This window comes from Lynx rufus, unplaced genomic scaffold, assembly GCF_022079265.1.
Source record: "Lynx rufus isolate CCGP_SWC_20201006 ecotype Redwood Valley unplaced genomic scaffold, mLynRuf1.p SCAF_12, whole genome shotgun sequence".
Classification (NCBI taxonomy): domain Eukaryota; kingdom Metazoa; phylum Chordata; class Mammalia; order Carnivora; family Felidae; genus Lynx; species Lynx rufus.
Genome location: NW_025814826.1, coordinates 49,303,593 through 49,319,763, shown reverse-complemented (window position 1 = coordinate 49,319,763; position 16,171 = coordinate 49,303,593). Strand labels below are relative to the sequence as shown.

The 16,171-nt window shown below is 38.8% G+C and overlaps 1 protein-coding gene across 2 annotated transcripts in view; it reads right to left on the bottom strand.

Moving 5' to 3' along the window:
* COL14A1 (collagen type XIV alpha 1 chain) overlaps positions 1-16,171 on the bottom strand; it is a 194,872-nt gene that overhangs the window by 159,678 nt on the left and 19,023 nt on the right. The gene's annotated exons all lie outside the window — the stretch shown is intronic.

Here is a 16,171-nt window from a genome sequence, read left to right as displayed (position 1 = left end):
ATTTATCTTTTTAAATAGCTCAATCAGGCTTTAGAATAAGGAGCCAGGAAAGGATGCCCTGCGGCCAGAGTGCTACACTCTGAGCTTTACACTCAGGGAAACTCAGCTGGCAGTGATCTTTGCGACAAAGCAAGAGCTGTCTGATGGAGGGTGGTCTGTGCTTGACTAGGTGAAAACCACCACTTAACCGTCACACAGAGCCAAGATACTAACATATCTTTAGTGTATTTCAGAAGCCTTAGAGTTTTTCAGTATTGGTAGTACCTTCAGCGGCATTGATTCATACCCTAGTTTGTGCTTTCAAATGGGCTGCATAACTTTGCTCAATGTTCATATTAAGACTGGCAATCACGAATAGTGGGTGCATGTTTCTTTGTGACCATGTCAACTTCTTGAAATTGTCCAGTAAATCCCTATTTTGTTTGTAATCTAACATTAAAATGACAATAAAAAAATATTTGAAATACATTCATATAATGAAAACCAAAACACAGAAGTGATTATGAATAAATTGAATATATTTTCCCCCAGAGGAAACATAATCAACCTATATGGTTGGAGTAGGCAATTCAGTATATGTCCCTAGGCCTACCAGGCTACATTATGCTAAAAAAAAAAAAAAAAAAAATCTTGTTTTTCTTTTCCCCCCAGACATAAATATGCACGGAATACCTAGATCCTTTTACCAGAAGGGGAAAAAAATGTATTTGCCAATGAAATAATCAGATACTCATTATGAAAGCTCAACAGAACAGCTCAATCCAAAGTTTATATATTACATTTTGGGGCACCAAATCTCCCTTCCTTAATAACCAAATACAAAGCTACTACACTGAAATATTATAGTAGTATTGCCAGAAGTCATGGAATAAAAATTAATTTAGTTTTTGGAAATAATCAAGGAAAATTAAAATCTTTTGAAGCTTTAAGAATCTCTTTCTCTCAGTTTTTATGGGGGAACTTCAAATGGAGAGTCTTTTTCTTTAATTTCCAAAACTATTGGTGGATACTGTTTTACTTTTTAATTAATTGTTTGGGTACATTGTATATAGGGTCTTTCTTAAAAAGGAACAATTTCCCCCTGCTCATTTAGAAGAGGATGATGAAAACTGGTATTTTCTATCTTACAATTATTTCCAATAAAAATTTTCTATTTATTTAGCTCATTCAGGTCTTTTTGACCTGGAGATATAAATTCTATATGGATCCAAAGCAAGCAAAAAAATTAATTGACTATACGTTAGAAGATTGATAAATTTAATGATATTAAAATTTTTAAAGTGGTTCATCAAAAACACCTTAAAGAAAATAAAAAGACAAGTTACAACTGGGAGTAGACAAGTACAGTATAGGAAACTGGAAAAGAATCAGTACTGAGAACAAATAAATCATGAATAGACAATAAGAATAGAGAATAAGAAATATATATGAACAATAAATGAATGAAGAAAATATTTAACTACATTAGTGATCACAGTAATTAAAAAATCAAGATCACAATGGGATATAATTTGTGCTCATTCAGTGGGAAAAAATAATAAATTAAATACCATTTAGAATTTCTCCAAAGATAATGAAATATTTGCACATAAAGCATTTGCAAAATATGTGTGCTGAAAATTATACTACTGATTGAAGAAATAAAAGAAGATATAAATAAATGAAGAGGTTTACCGTGTTCATGGACTAAAAAACTGAACATAGTAGAGATGTCAATTATCCTCAAATTGATCTACAGGCTTAATGTGATTCCTACCAAAATCCCAGAAAAGTTTTGTTTGTTTGTTTTAGAAATAGACAAGCTTATTCTAAAATTTACATGGGAAGTCATAGACCCTAGAATAGCTGAAACAATCATGAAGAAAAGAAGAGGGTGGAAGAAACCATTTTACCAGATATTGAGCCTATTGTCTATACAGCTATAGTAATCAGTACATGTGATATTTGAGAGGGATAGACACATATGTCAATGAAATGGACAGAAAAGCCAAAAATAGACTCATACACATATGCTCAACTCTATGATTTTAAATCTAAATATGATTTTATACAAATGTGCAAAACTACTTCAACAGATGGTGCTCAAGCGATTGGACATCCATGCAACAGATAGATGATGATGATAGACAAATGATAGATAGATGATAGAAAGATGGATAGATAGATAGATAGATAGATAGATAGATAGATAGATAAAACTTAACCTAAACTTCATAACTTACATCAAAATTCAAAGTAGATTATCAACTTAAATGTAAAAAGTAAAAATTACAGAACTCAGGAACAAAATAGAATGTAGAACAAGATAATTCTTAGAGTTAAGAGACTCTTAAATACAAAGAACAAACTGAGGGTTGATGGGGGGTGGGGGAGAGGGGAAGTGGGTGATGGGCATTGAGGAGGGCACTTGTTGGGATGAGCACTGGGTGTTGTATGGAAGCCAACTTGACAATAAATACATTAAAAACAAACAAACAAAAAAGAATGTTTAGAGTTGATACCAAAAGTACAAATCCATAAAAAGAAAAGTCAATGAATTTGACTTCATCAAAATAAAATATTTGTACTCTGTGAAAGCCCATGGAAATAAGAGTAAAAGAGAAACTACGGACAGAGAAAATATTTGCAAACCACACCTGACAAAGGATTAGTTTCTAGAATACATAAAGAACTCTCAAAACTCACTAGTAAATACAACCAAGCAAGCCAATTAAAATATTGGTAAAATACTTGAACAGATACTTCACCAAAGAGAATATACTGATGGCAAGTAAGGACATGAAAAGATATTCAACATCATCAGCCATCAGGGCAATGCAAATTAAAACCACAATGAGATTTCACTATGCATACCTATCAAATGGCTAAAATAAAACACAGTGATAATAATAAATGCTGACAAGGATGTGTAGAAACTGATCACATGCATTGTGTCATGGGAATATAAAATGTTATAACGATTCTGAAAACAGTTTGGCAGTTTCTTTTATTTTTTCTTAGTTTTTTTTTCAGTTTGCTTATTTTGAGAGACAGAGAACATGCAAACAGGGAAGGGATGAAGAGAGGGAGAGAGAGAATCTGAAGCAAGCTCTGTGTTCTTAGCACAGAGCTCAATGTGGGGCTCAAACTCACGAACTGTGAGATCATGACCTGAGCTGAAATCAAGAGTTGGAAGCTCAACCGACTGCGCCCCACGGTTTGGCATCGGGCTCTGTGCTGACAGTGCAGAGCCTGCTTGGGATTCTCTGTCTCCCTCTCTCTGCCTCTTCCCCACTCACACTGTCTCTGTCTCTCTCAAAATAAATAAATGGTAGTATTTAAACTGAAAAAATGTTTTTAAGAATAATCACACATCTCAAACATAACTCCAGCTGTTGCAGTGAATCTTTTAAAAACTATATTCAAACTATATTCAAATTTTATTAAATTTTGAATATGTTCAAATCTTATTAAAAATAACAGCCCAAGGGCGCCTGGGTGGCTCAGTCGGTTAAGCGGCCGACTTTGGCTCAGGTCACGATCTCATGGTCCGTGAGTTCGAGCCCCGCGTTGGGCTCTGTGCTGACAGCTCAGAGCCGGGAGCCTGTTTTGGACTCTGTGTCTCCCTCTCTCTGACCCTCCCCCATTCATGCTCTGTCTCTCTCTGTCTCAAAAATAAATAAACGTTAAAAACAAAATTTTTTTAATAAAAAATAACAGCCCAGATTCAGCACTGATGACAAATGATATCTCCTTCCACTGGAAAATATGTGACCGATGTCAGCATTCTCAAATGGAGAGAGACCAATCAGAAAAAAAAAAAACACAAAAATTAAGCATCTTAAAATGTGTTAAGGAATCAAGTGGTGGAAAACCAGACACACTTGGGAGCCCAGGTAAATAATTGTGTAAAACTCTGCAGTCAAATGTAATTTAAAACAGCATTTAAAAGAGGTAAGTACATATCATTTTATTGTTAAAACATTATTCTGTAATTAGTTATTTTAGTAAAATAAATCCTTTTTGCTCTCATTTAAAGTATTTAAATTTACACTGTACTTAAAGTTAAAGAAAAGGGGCAGGGAAAATGGTTTCTTGAATGTATTTTAATTCCGCTCTTGGCTTAACATGCTCTTTGTCTAAATGCAATTCTGAAAATGCAGGGAGTGTAAAAAGAAAAAAGAAAAACAAACAAACAAGCAGCTAACTGCAATCAAAGGAAAGCACCCAGGGGTGCCTGGGTGGCTCAGTGGGTTAAGCCACCAACTCTTGGTTTCTGCTCAGGTCATGGTCTCACATTTCAAAGTTGGAGCCCTGCATCAGGCTTTGTGCTGAGAGCCCAAAGCCTGCTGGGGATTCTCTCTCTCCCTCTTTCTGCCCCTCCCCTACTTGTTCCCTCCCTCTCTCTCTCCCTCTCTCTCTCCCTCTTGGTAAATAAATAAACATAGAAAAAAGAAAAAAAAGGAAAGCACCCAATATATGGGCTAGGTCACAAACATAACACTGAGGTCACAGATAGCATCCAAAGGAGCAATTCCCTTTAGGTCCTACAGCTTCCGGATGTGCATGACAAGGGGCCCCAGGAGAAAATGACAACTCCCTATCTGACAGGTACATCACGATACTAAACGTTAAGCCCTCTATTCTCGTCTAGTGATGTACGTCATAACAGCTCTATGAGACACATATAATTATTCTCAGTCCCACTCCAGGACGAAAAGTACGATACACGCAGCTGAGTGATTTTCTCAGGGGAGGTCACACAGTGAAGGAGTGGCAAACCCTAGTAACATGTCTTTAAAATCTAAGCTCTTAGGGGCACCCAGGTGGCTCAGTCGGTTAAGCATCCAACTCTTGATTTCAGCTCAGGTCATGATCTCACAGTTTGTGGGTCCAAACCCCACATCAGGCTCTCTGCTGACAGTGTGGAGCCTGCTTAGGATTCTCTCTCTCCCTCTCTCTCTGCTCCTCCCCCCACTCGTATTCTGTCTCTCTGAAAATAAAAACAAACATTAAAAAAATTATAAAATCTAAGCTTTAGCCACAGGGCTATACAGACTTCTGTGAGGTACTCAACATTACATAAATTTAGAAAGTAGGGGAAAAAGTCTCCAAAATGGAGCAGTGTCCCCACAGAACTTCCCCCTGCTGTGACATCCACAGCTAGTATGTGCCATTTGCAAACATTTCCAATTGTCCCTCTAAAACTTTTTCCCTTCCAACTGTAAATGCACTTAGGACGTAAACACCCCTTTTGAAAAGTGTCTCTTTAACAATAATTTTATCCCAATTTTACTGTGCTACTGACATCATGGTAGAACTCTGTGTTGAAAATCAAAGTTAATTCAAGCACCCCTACCTGTCCGCAGGGGCTGTGCTCCAGGCCAGCTGCTCCAGACAAGGTGCAGAACTGAACCTTCCCCCTCCACCACTGCCCAGAGTGCTTAATAAAAGCTTTTCAGTGGATCACAAACAAAACCCCAACAACCCTGAATTAGTATAAATCAGTCTAGTCTAAACTTGTTTATTAATTTGGTATTATGAGACTAATTTTCTGGATAAAATGTATTTACTTATTAAAAATGTATTTAATATTTACTACATATCAGGCGCTGTTCCGGGCAACCAGGAACATATAACGTTCTTGCCTTCCAGCTGCTTAATTTCTCAGTGAGGGGAAAAAAAATCTAACAAGATAACATAAATTCAGATTTTTTAAAATCTTTATTTTTGAGAGAGAGAGAGAGAGAGAGAGAAACAGGGCATGAGCAGGGGAGGGGCAGAGAGAGAGGGAGACACAGAATCCAAAGCAGGCCCCAGGTTCTCAGCTGTCAGCATAGAGCCCGATGCGGGGCTTGAACTCATGGACCATGAGATCACATCCTGAGCCAAAGTCAGACACCTAACTGGGTGAGCCACCCAGGCACCCCGAATTCAGATTTTTTTTTAAAGTGCTTTATAAAAATAAACAGAATCAGGGGGCACCTGAGTGGCTCAGTCAGTTAAGCATCTGACTCTTGATCTCAGCTCAGGTCTTGATTTCAGGGTTGTGAGTTCAAGTCCCACACCAGGCTCTGCACTGGGTATGGCACTTACTCATAAAAACAAAATAAAACAACAACAAAATAAACAGAATGATATAAAGAGAGTTGTGTATGTGTGTGTGGGGGGGTACTACTCTGGTTAAAATGACAGGAAATTACAAGTTAAAACTTTTCCTTTTATATCATATTATTCTTTTTGTTCTAATAGCATTCAAATTAGTGACCTAAGTATGCTTTATATAGAAATAGGTACAATGTATTTACGGATAAAACTATTCACCAACATAGTTAATGAAAATAAAAAAGAGAGAATTGACAGAAACCGCCTTTTTCTGCCAGATAAACTCCTATTCATCCTTCAAAACCCAGGTCACACTTCACTACTTCATGCAGCTTTTCCAACAGTCCTCAGATAGGACTCATTATCTGCCCCTCTTCACTGTCTCTGCATTTGCACATGCTTTGCTGTATTCACAGTGCTGGACTCATACGATTTGTTTCCATTTCTGCCTCTCCGATGTGACTGAACTCATTGAGAGATGAGAAATTTGCATCTTATCTTTCCATCTCCTTTGTCTGGCTCCGCTTTTGGCATGAAGTACATCAGTGAATGGGAACTACATTGAATTGTGTTGTTAAAAAGGAATACCTCTTCTCACATAATTTATACCTCTGGCAAAGCACTAGAAAAAAATGAACGACGACAGCCCAAACATGGTCTCTCCTCCCACCCTGGTGCTCTATCACGCTGGGAAAGTTACTTAGGGATCAGGGATATTGTATCAGGTTTGCCTGACTTGCTATTTTTCCAATGCTGGAGGCCGAATGAAAGGAGAGCGTGTACTATTTTTACTCATATTATTTGAGTATGCACTCAAAAAACTCTCATGATGATTTTCGCTACAACTGATCAGATTCAGATTCATTTAGTGGCTTCAAATTATTTTTTCTCTGCCACTAGCAAAATACGTAGCGAGGCCATTCATTAACCAAGACATCTGAAGGAAAACTGTGGTCACAGAACAATTTTTCACTTAAGTCTCTCATGAGGTTAAGTTCAGATTTCCAAACCAAGAGCTCATTTCCAAGACTGGCTTCAGCTGCATCACTGAAGATTTTTTTTTTTTAAGAGTTAACATTATTTTACCAATGGTTCTAAAAAGGGCTTTTCAGTACATAGGCACATTCTGATTCTGGCAATACTCTTGAGGGTGCCATTGTCATCCTCATTTTTCAGAAGAGAAATTGAGGTTCAGAGAGACAAGCGAATGAATCAGTGGTTTCTGCACAGCCAGGGCTGGCTTCCAGGTCTTCCAAAGGTTTGGTCCATGCTACCACCGCCATAGAAAATGTGCTCACCTAAGGCAACATGGATGGCCACTGGTTACCTGTCACATTAATGTTACAAGTTGTCCCTCTAGCAGGTGAGCAACAGAAGCCTCCTGTCAGCTGTGTTTGTTCACATTAATCAGAGTGAGCTTAGCACTCATTTAGTCCAGTCTTGGCAGAGGCTTACCTTTCAGAGCATCCCTTACAGATGTCTGCCCTATCTACGACAGCACCCCTCCATCATTCTCTTCCTTTATTCTGTTTTTATTATTTGTTTGCGGAACTTCTTACTTCCTAGAAGTCTGTTATTTAGTGGAATGGTTAATTTTATGGGTCAGCCTGATGGGTCCGCAGGGTGCCCAGACATTTGGTTGAATAGAACTGAATGTCATTCGGAGTGTGTCTGTAAGGGTGTTTCAGGATGAGATTACCATTTGAATCTACAGCCTGCGTAAAGTACCTTGCCCTCCCCAATGTGGGTGGTCCTCATCCAATGCACTGAAGACCTGAACAGAACAGAAGACTAAGTGAAAGGGAACAACGGGGTGGACTCAAACCGCAACACTGGCTCTTTTGGGACCTGGAACCTAACAGTTTCTCTACTAAAACCTACATTATCAGCTCTCCTGTGTCTCCAGCTTGCTGACTGCAGACCTAGGGACTTCTTAGCCTCCCTAATCATGTGAACCAACTCCTTATAATAAATATAAGGAGATATATAGATATAAATATATCTTTATATCTATCTATCTATCCATCTATTTATCTATAGAGATAAAGAGGGAGAGAGAGATATAGATCTCGATAGGCATTGATATAGATATATAGTTATTTAGTTATTAAGCTTAAATATATATAGTTATTTATTTATTGACTGAGGCAAACAGTTGTCATGGTTTCCTTTTTTTACAATAATAAAAAGACTTGCCATTTAGTGACCACTTTCATCAGATGCTTTCTTTGTGTCTTTTCCATTTAAGCCTGATATTCATACTACAAGGTAGGTGTTCTCACTCCATTGAAAAAGAAAGGTTACAAACTTAGGAAAGTTAAATAATTTGCCCATCATCACACATTGAGCAGCTGGGAAAGCTGAAATTAAAATCCAGGACCAACTCCAAGGGCTGAACCACTTAGCCATTGTGCTATGCAACTCCTTTCACAGAAGAGAAGTATTTGCAAGGAAGGAAGGGGGAAAGGAAGGGAGGACAAAGGAAGGAAGGGAGGGAGGGAGGGAGGGCAGGAAAGAATGTCAAGCCTTGCCACTAAAAAGAACATGACATCAAAGTCATACTGACTTGTCCTATATCCAACCTGGGATGAATGATACCATGACAATTTGCAGGTATGTAAAGCCCAATCCCTGAACCAGAGCCAAAAGAGCATTTCAGCTGTCATTCAGAGCCCTGCATCTTAACAGTTACTGACAATCCCATAAACATCACATTCATTACATTTCTTCTCTGCTCAAAAGCTGTAAGAGACCAGAAGACACTACAGCTGTCTTCAACTATTTAAATGACTGACATACAAAAGGGGGATTAGGAGTGCTCTGTATGCCCACAGGAGACAGATTCAATTCAATTCAAGAAAGAACTTTTGGGGTGCCTGGGTGGCTCAGTCGGTTAAGGGTCTGGCTTCAGCCCAGATCATGATCTCACGGTCCATGGGTTTGAGCCCTGTGTCAGGCTCTGTGCTGACGGCCGAGAGCCTGGAGCCTGCTTCAGATTCTGTATCTCCCTCTCTCTCTGCCTCTCTTGCATTTGTGCTCTGTCTCTGTCATTCAAAAATAAATAAACGTTAAAAAAAATTTTAAATAGGGGCACCTGGGTGGCTCAGTCGGTTGAGCGTCCAACTTCGGCTCAGGTCATGATCTCGCGGTTCGTGAGTTCAAGCCCCGCATCAGGCTCTATGCTGACAGCTCAGAGCCTGGAACCTGCTTTGGATTCTGTGTCTCCCTCTCTCTCTCTGTCCCTCCTCCAATTGTTCATCCTCCCCCCCCCCCACACACACCTCAAAAATAAATAAATGAACTTAAAAAAAAAGAAAGAAAACACTTTTTAACGGTCAAGATTTCCATAGATACTGCCTTGGGAAAGACAGAGATCCTCCACAGATCTCTGTCAATAAAAGCAGGTGCAGGTCAACCTTCAAAGGCATGACCAAGGAGTCTCAACCAACCTCTCAACTGATTGACCTAAATAACTCTCAAAGTACCTCCCAATTCTAAATTTTAAGATTATTTCTTCCCTCCCTCACCTACCAAATTAAACTTAAACTATTCATTGTACTCTTCAAAACCTTCCATAATTCAAATCCACTTGACCTATCCATATTTATCTCACTCTTCATCCCAATAAAATTACCCTTCTTTCCCCACAAAACAGTTGCATCTCTGAGACTTTTGCCTCAATTTTTATCTCTCCACTTGCCCCCCACCATTTCTTCCCACTACCTTCTCCAAGCTTTACTTACCCCAATGCAAAATACTTAAAATAGGTTTTACTTCCAGTGAAAATATATGGTCCTTTTAAAATACTTTTATATAGAGTTTACTCTAAAACTTATTTGTACAATTACCTGGTTATTTCCTGATTTTTCCAAGATAATACTGACCCAAGAGAGGCTATTTCACCTTACTATCTTGGTTTAAAAATAAAACTTGCTCAACCTCAGAAGCCAGTGTATTACCTTCTCTTTTATTTTCACCTCTGTAGATAGTACGACATGATTTGGGTATGTGTTTACTTTGGTTGTTGCTTTTCTGAAAAATTGCAATAACTCAATCATCCCTGTAATTCCGATTCATCCATAAAGAACAGATCCTGACATCTTGCAATTTCTAAGGTCGAAACACCTGCTCAACAGGACTGCAGGTATAGAAATAAGATGTTTAACACAAAATCCTTAGACAAGAAGGAAGGTATCGATCACATGAGTCCAAGCATTCCTAAGGGGGACAGACTGCCAAAATCTATAGCAATGCCCATAGTGGTGCCCGATGGAAAAATTGTCTGTGTGTGTGTGTGTGTGTGTGTATAAATTGTGTGTATATATATTTATATATGTGTGTGTATGTGTGTGTATACATTACTAGCTCTTAAAAATGAGGACATTTGAAAACTTATTTAAGGAAAAACTATGATTTCTTACCACTGGAGAATTCACAGGCTAAGAATGGTAAAAGTTGCTGGAGGCCAACAGCCCACAGACAAGGTGTCAAAATCCTTCTAAAATGGCTCATTAAGTACCGGGGAGGGGAAGACTAAGAAAACTTGAAGTATATTGAGAGGTGAAGCTCATCCCCTTGCCCTCAGGAAATCTTGTCATTTCATGTACAGGTATAACGTACTTTGCAGGTGTTCAATGATTATTTTCTGAGTGACTGATTCTGCCTCGTGTCTCTCTGAATTCCTGAAAACATGAATTGTAATGCTTCACATCAAGGAGAAAAACAGAAATCAACTTTCTGCCTTTTTTGTGATAAAAACATTCTTTTCATTAACGCAGTTTTTCTTAATCTTCTCCACAGAATTGTGACTCTCTCCTCGAGTCTCAAAGAAGCCACATCCAAATATTCAACAAATAGTTGTTGATCATGTAAGATACTCTGTTGAATTCTGTATGCTATTTTCTCCTTGAAATCAAGACATTAAAAAAATAATAATAAAAATAAACAGAAAGGTACCTGGGTGGCTCAGTTGGCTAAGCGTCCGACTCTTGATTTTGGCTCAGGCCATGATCTCATGGTTTGTGGGACTGAGTCCCGAGTTGGGCTCTGTGCTGACAGAGGGGAGCCTGTTAAGGATTCTCTCTCTCCCTCTCTCTCTTCCCTACCCCTTCTCATTCTCTCTCTCTCTCTCTCTTTCTCTCCTCTCCAAATAAATAAATACACTTTTAAAAAAGGAAATGGAAAATGGGGTAGAACCTGACATTCCTTAAGTGCCCAGGCATGTCATATATGTGCTAGCATTTCATTCTCACAACTAGGCATATGCTTATTTTGACTACTATGCTGCTTTTTCCAGTGAAGAAACTAGGGCTTAGGGAGGTTAATGGAGTAGTCCTCCCTTATCCATGGTCCTCCTTTATCCCTGAGGTCAACTCGGTCTAGGAGAAGATGATCATCCCTCTGAGGTATCATCAGAAGGTCAACAACAGCCTATCACTTCATTACACGTCATCCCCTTCCCTTCATCTCACCACGTGGGCGGCCATGCTATCATCACACATCGTCCCAGGAAGAAAATGAGAACAGGACACCAGGGTAATTTGGAGAGAGAAAGAGAGACCACATTCACAGCACTTTTATGACCATATGTTGTTATAATTGTTCTCTTTTATTAGTAGTTATTGTTGTTGATCTCTTACTGTGCCTAATTTACAAATTAAACTTTATCATAGGTGTGCGTATATAGGAAAAAGCATCAGATGTAGAGAGTTCGGTACTGTCTGTGCTTTCAGGCACCCACTGGGGGTATTGGAACGCGTCTCCTGCAGATAAGGGCGCACTGCTGTGTGCCTAAGGCTGCAGACCTAGGTAACAAGCCAGGGAAGATTTTACATCAAGAGATGTTTGACCACAAAGCTTTTGTGCTGTATTCTAAGTCATAGTGATCTCAGTAAGTAAAAAGGAAAACAAGATGGAAAAAGGAAGGTTCAGTATGGGAAGAAAAAAGTATTCTGATGAAAATGTTTTTTATTTCTTCTCTTAAACCTCAGGCTGGGAAGCAATTCATATCACCTTCTGACGTCTCCTCTGAGCATGTTACACAGACTCCAGAAACCTATGATGTGTCTAATGCCTCGTGCTTCATAGACTATCTTTGCTTGTTCTGTGCTTCCATGAAATGCTACGAAATGCTTAGAGCGAAGTGAGGAGAAACAGGGCCATAATTATATCACAGCTTTTCTATGACACAGTTGTAACAGATCAGGATTTATTTTAAAATTAATACAGTAATTCTTTTCTTCCTCAAACACAGGTCACCAGTTTATTGAGCAAGCTGAACTTGCTAAACTTCTCAACCTTTTTCTGAATGAATTAATAAATAAAATTACTTAACATCATTTTTTAAAAAGAGTGGTGTATCTAATATACAAAAAACCCTGAAGAACATACCACAGCACGCGGCTAGTTCTCTGTCATTTAGAAATGGCTTCAACCAGTCCCTTCACCCCTCCTCATTCCAATTCTGTCTCTCAAAGTCTTATCTTTGACTCTGGTCAAAGATTCCCCAACACGATTCAGGGTATGGCTACCCATTTATGCTCTTCACAATTCTTTATCTTCTATTTGATCACTTCTCAAATCCAGATATTCTCTTTTTCATAGTCTCTCAATCTCTTCTTCTCTCATTTTTAATATTTCTATGACTTTAATAATATTGTTTATTTTATAGTCTGTATGTAATCATTCCACAATTGAAACCCCTGGGATTCTGAGACCACCCTTTCTGTGTCTTCTGATTGTTATTCATAGCACATGGTTTACTTCTATGCTTCACAAGTTTGGATTCTGAGCTCTTTCTTGGCATTGCTGTATCTGTGGCAATCTCTGGAATTTGAGTCATACATATGTGCCTCAAATGTGATTTTGTGTTTACTTCTGCCAGGTACCCTACTTTTACTAACGCTGAGCAATTTTTTACATTAATCTCTTGAATGGAAGGTTCCCAGAGCATGTGAGGAAGGTAAATTTGAATGCTTAATTTGAACACGGTATGGGCCCATCGTTATGAATTCTCAAGACATTTCCCCCCACTCGGCACAGGCACAGATAGACAGAGGTGCTTCCTCAAATTCTCTCTATGCTTATGAGCAGAGATATTCTAGTCCACCCTAGTGCTGTTGCTGGTATCCACTGTCTAGATAATAGTAATTATAACAATAACGAGAAAAATGAAAAGGAGTCAGAGAATAGTGAAGCACAAGAAGGAAAAGGAAGAGGAAGAGGAATATCTACAGAGCATGCTCTGGGGGTCAGGCACCCTCCTAAATACTTTAACGCATGAATTCCAGCCCACAACCTAACTCCAGTGTCCAGTTTATGAATGGACCCAATCCATTCCCTCTAATCTCTAAGAGTAAAGATGGAGCCAGCATTAACCCACACACCCCACCCATTCTCCCATACTGTGGCTGATCTTCTCACTCCTGCCTTACCAAAATTCACATCCCCACTCCTGTTGAACCGAACTCAGAATCCTGGGTTTGGCAGATCTAAGACCCAGAATAACTGGTGGAAAAGGTGTTAACATTTCAGATTTATCTCTTAACAGTGAGCCCAGAAATCATGAAACTATTAATGGGAAATAGGTGGTCCTAGTAATAACATACCTTCAGAACAATCGTGAGCCCTGGCTATTGTTCAACCATAATGATGATACCCAAGGCAAAACTGACTCTTCTCCAAGAGTGCTGAGTCCCTGCCAGACTACATGAGTGGACTGAGGGTAGAATCCTCTCAACTGTGATCACTAGTTAAGTCTCAGTGCCTAACTCAGTGCTCAGCACTAAGGGGCAATCACCAGACCTCCTCTATGCATTTATCGTTAAATCGATAACATAAAAGTTTGGTCTGTGATTATATTGATTCATGCAAATTATACATTGCAATATCAGTAGCAAATACTTATGTAGCACTTACTATGTTCTAGGCACTTCACGCATGCTAACAAATATAGTCCTCACAACTAAATTTTGGGAGTTGTCATGTTTCAGATTTTAAGAGGTCAAATGTGATTGTAGGAGAAGTAGGATCCATTGAAGGTTTATATATAAGAGCACATCCTATGCAATTCTTTTTTTTTAAGTTTATTTATTTATTTTGAGAGAGAGAAAGAGAGCATGCATGAGAGAGAGTGGGGGAAGGGCAGAGAGAAAGGGAGAGAGAGAATCCCAAGCAGCTCTGCCCTGTCAGTACAGAGCTCGATGTGGGGCTCTATCTCACAAACATGACCTGAGCCAAGATCAAGAGTCAGACGCTTAACCAGCTGAGCCACCCAGGTACCCCATCCTATGCGATTCTTATTGAAAATACCAACACAGACCAGCACTCCTCAGAAAAGCGATAAATTACTCAGTTCATCAAGTGATTCTGTTCCAGCACATTCAAAAGCAAGGAACAGTGATCATTTTATGAAAAGGGCAGGGTAGAAAATCTTTTAGTCTTTGCAGGTCCTATGATACTTGTTCTATCTGCTCAACTCTGGTTTTGCAGGAAAGCAGCTATAGACTGTATGTAAAAGATTGAGCATAGCTGTATGCCAATAAACCCTTATACGGTGTAAGAAAACAGAGGATGCACTTGGACTGCGAGCCACAGTTTGCCAATCGTTGGAAGAGTAACTTGTGCTCAGCTCATATTTTTTCCTAAGAAAAAAAAGACTTTACCTTTATCTTCTCATTGTAAAAAACTTAAAATGATTTTTTTTATTAAAAGAAAACAAAGAGGGTCAGATCCTTTAAAAACCATTAAGAGGGGGGGAAAACTTTATGTGACTTTTCCTATCTGTTTCATAATCTTTTTCAGTTGGGCTCTGCATTCTTGTTCAAAACACCAAAAATAACTGAAGAAAGCTGTTTGGACAATGGAGAAATAGCTGTTGAGGCAAAAATGCCAATATTATGCTTAAAGGCAAATACCACTTTTGTTTGGGAGTTTGCTTTGGATTATTGAAGAAACGTACAGTAGATTGAAAACACGTAACTATTTCACTGCACAGCAACTTCTGTTAAGGCTCTTAACCTTTGAAACTAAAATTCTAAATTATGTGAAATATGTCTGATTGTATCTCAGCCACTATCAATGTCAACTCTTGTACCAAAAATTGTAGACCATAAATAGAACAAACAGCAACACAGTTCAACGTGAATTCTGGGGCTAGCACATTTAGAAGAGGGGCTATGGCAAGTGGTACATTAACACTTGGGTGGGGAAGGCCTTCTGGTTGCCAGTGGGCCCCATGAACGCTCCTCCTCAATCTCCTGGGAGCCCTAACTCTGGCCTGGACTGTCACCACTGTTTACAATTTATGTCTTAAGACAATTCTCCACAGCCAGTGCCCTCAGAATCCACACTGTCTCTGCACACACCTCACAGGAGCCCCTGCCTAAAAGAGGAAGCCATCTTTGTTTCCACAAAACTGCTGAGAGTGTTTGCCTTAGCCCACGTCCTGATCACTGCAATAAAGACCTTGAAACAGCTTCTGCCTGACAGTGGGCTAAGGGAAGGTCCTTCCATAATCATGTTTAGTGAGTAAAGCAAATGCTTTGCTGAAGGACCAGTCCTCCAGATGTTCATTTACAGTTATCAAAACATGTGTCCACATTACTCTTACTGTTTCATTGTCCATTTTCCTGTATTTAATTCACTTCATTTAATCCTTGATTTTAGAAGGGCAGGAGGAAGGGGAATCAGGGGAAAAAATGAAGAACTTAGGATATTTAGTAATATCTAGATATACCTAAATTCTGGGACCAACTCTAATCCATGGATGGAAGATAGATCTCACCTTGAGTGCCATTCTTTAAACACTGCATGGTGAAGAATGCTAAGCTAAAACTCAGCTAAGAGCTTACATGTAGAATCCTCCATAAAAATATTTACAAATCTCTCTTTTCAAAAATGAATAGGAAAGACAAATCCAAAACTAATGAGTTTGGTTACTTAGAATGGGTGAGTAAAGCTAGGTAGATGAAAAAAGGGGACTGATACTTCTTTTGAGTGTTACCTTTTGTGTAATTTTTTTTTTTTGCTCTTGGAACCACATTAGTGTTTTACATACTCATAAATTAACCTAGCTGTATTAAAAATG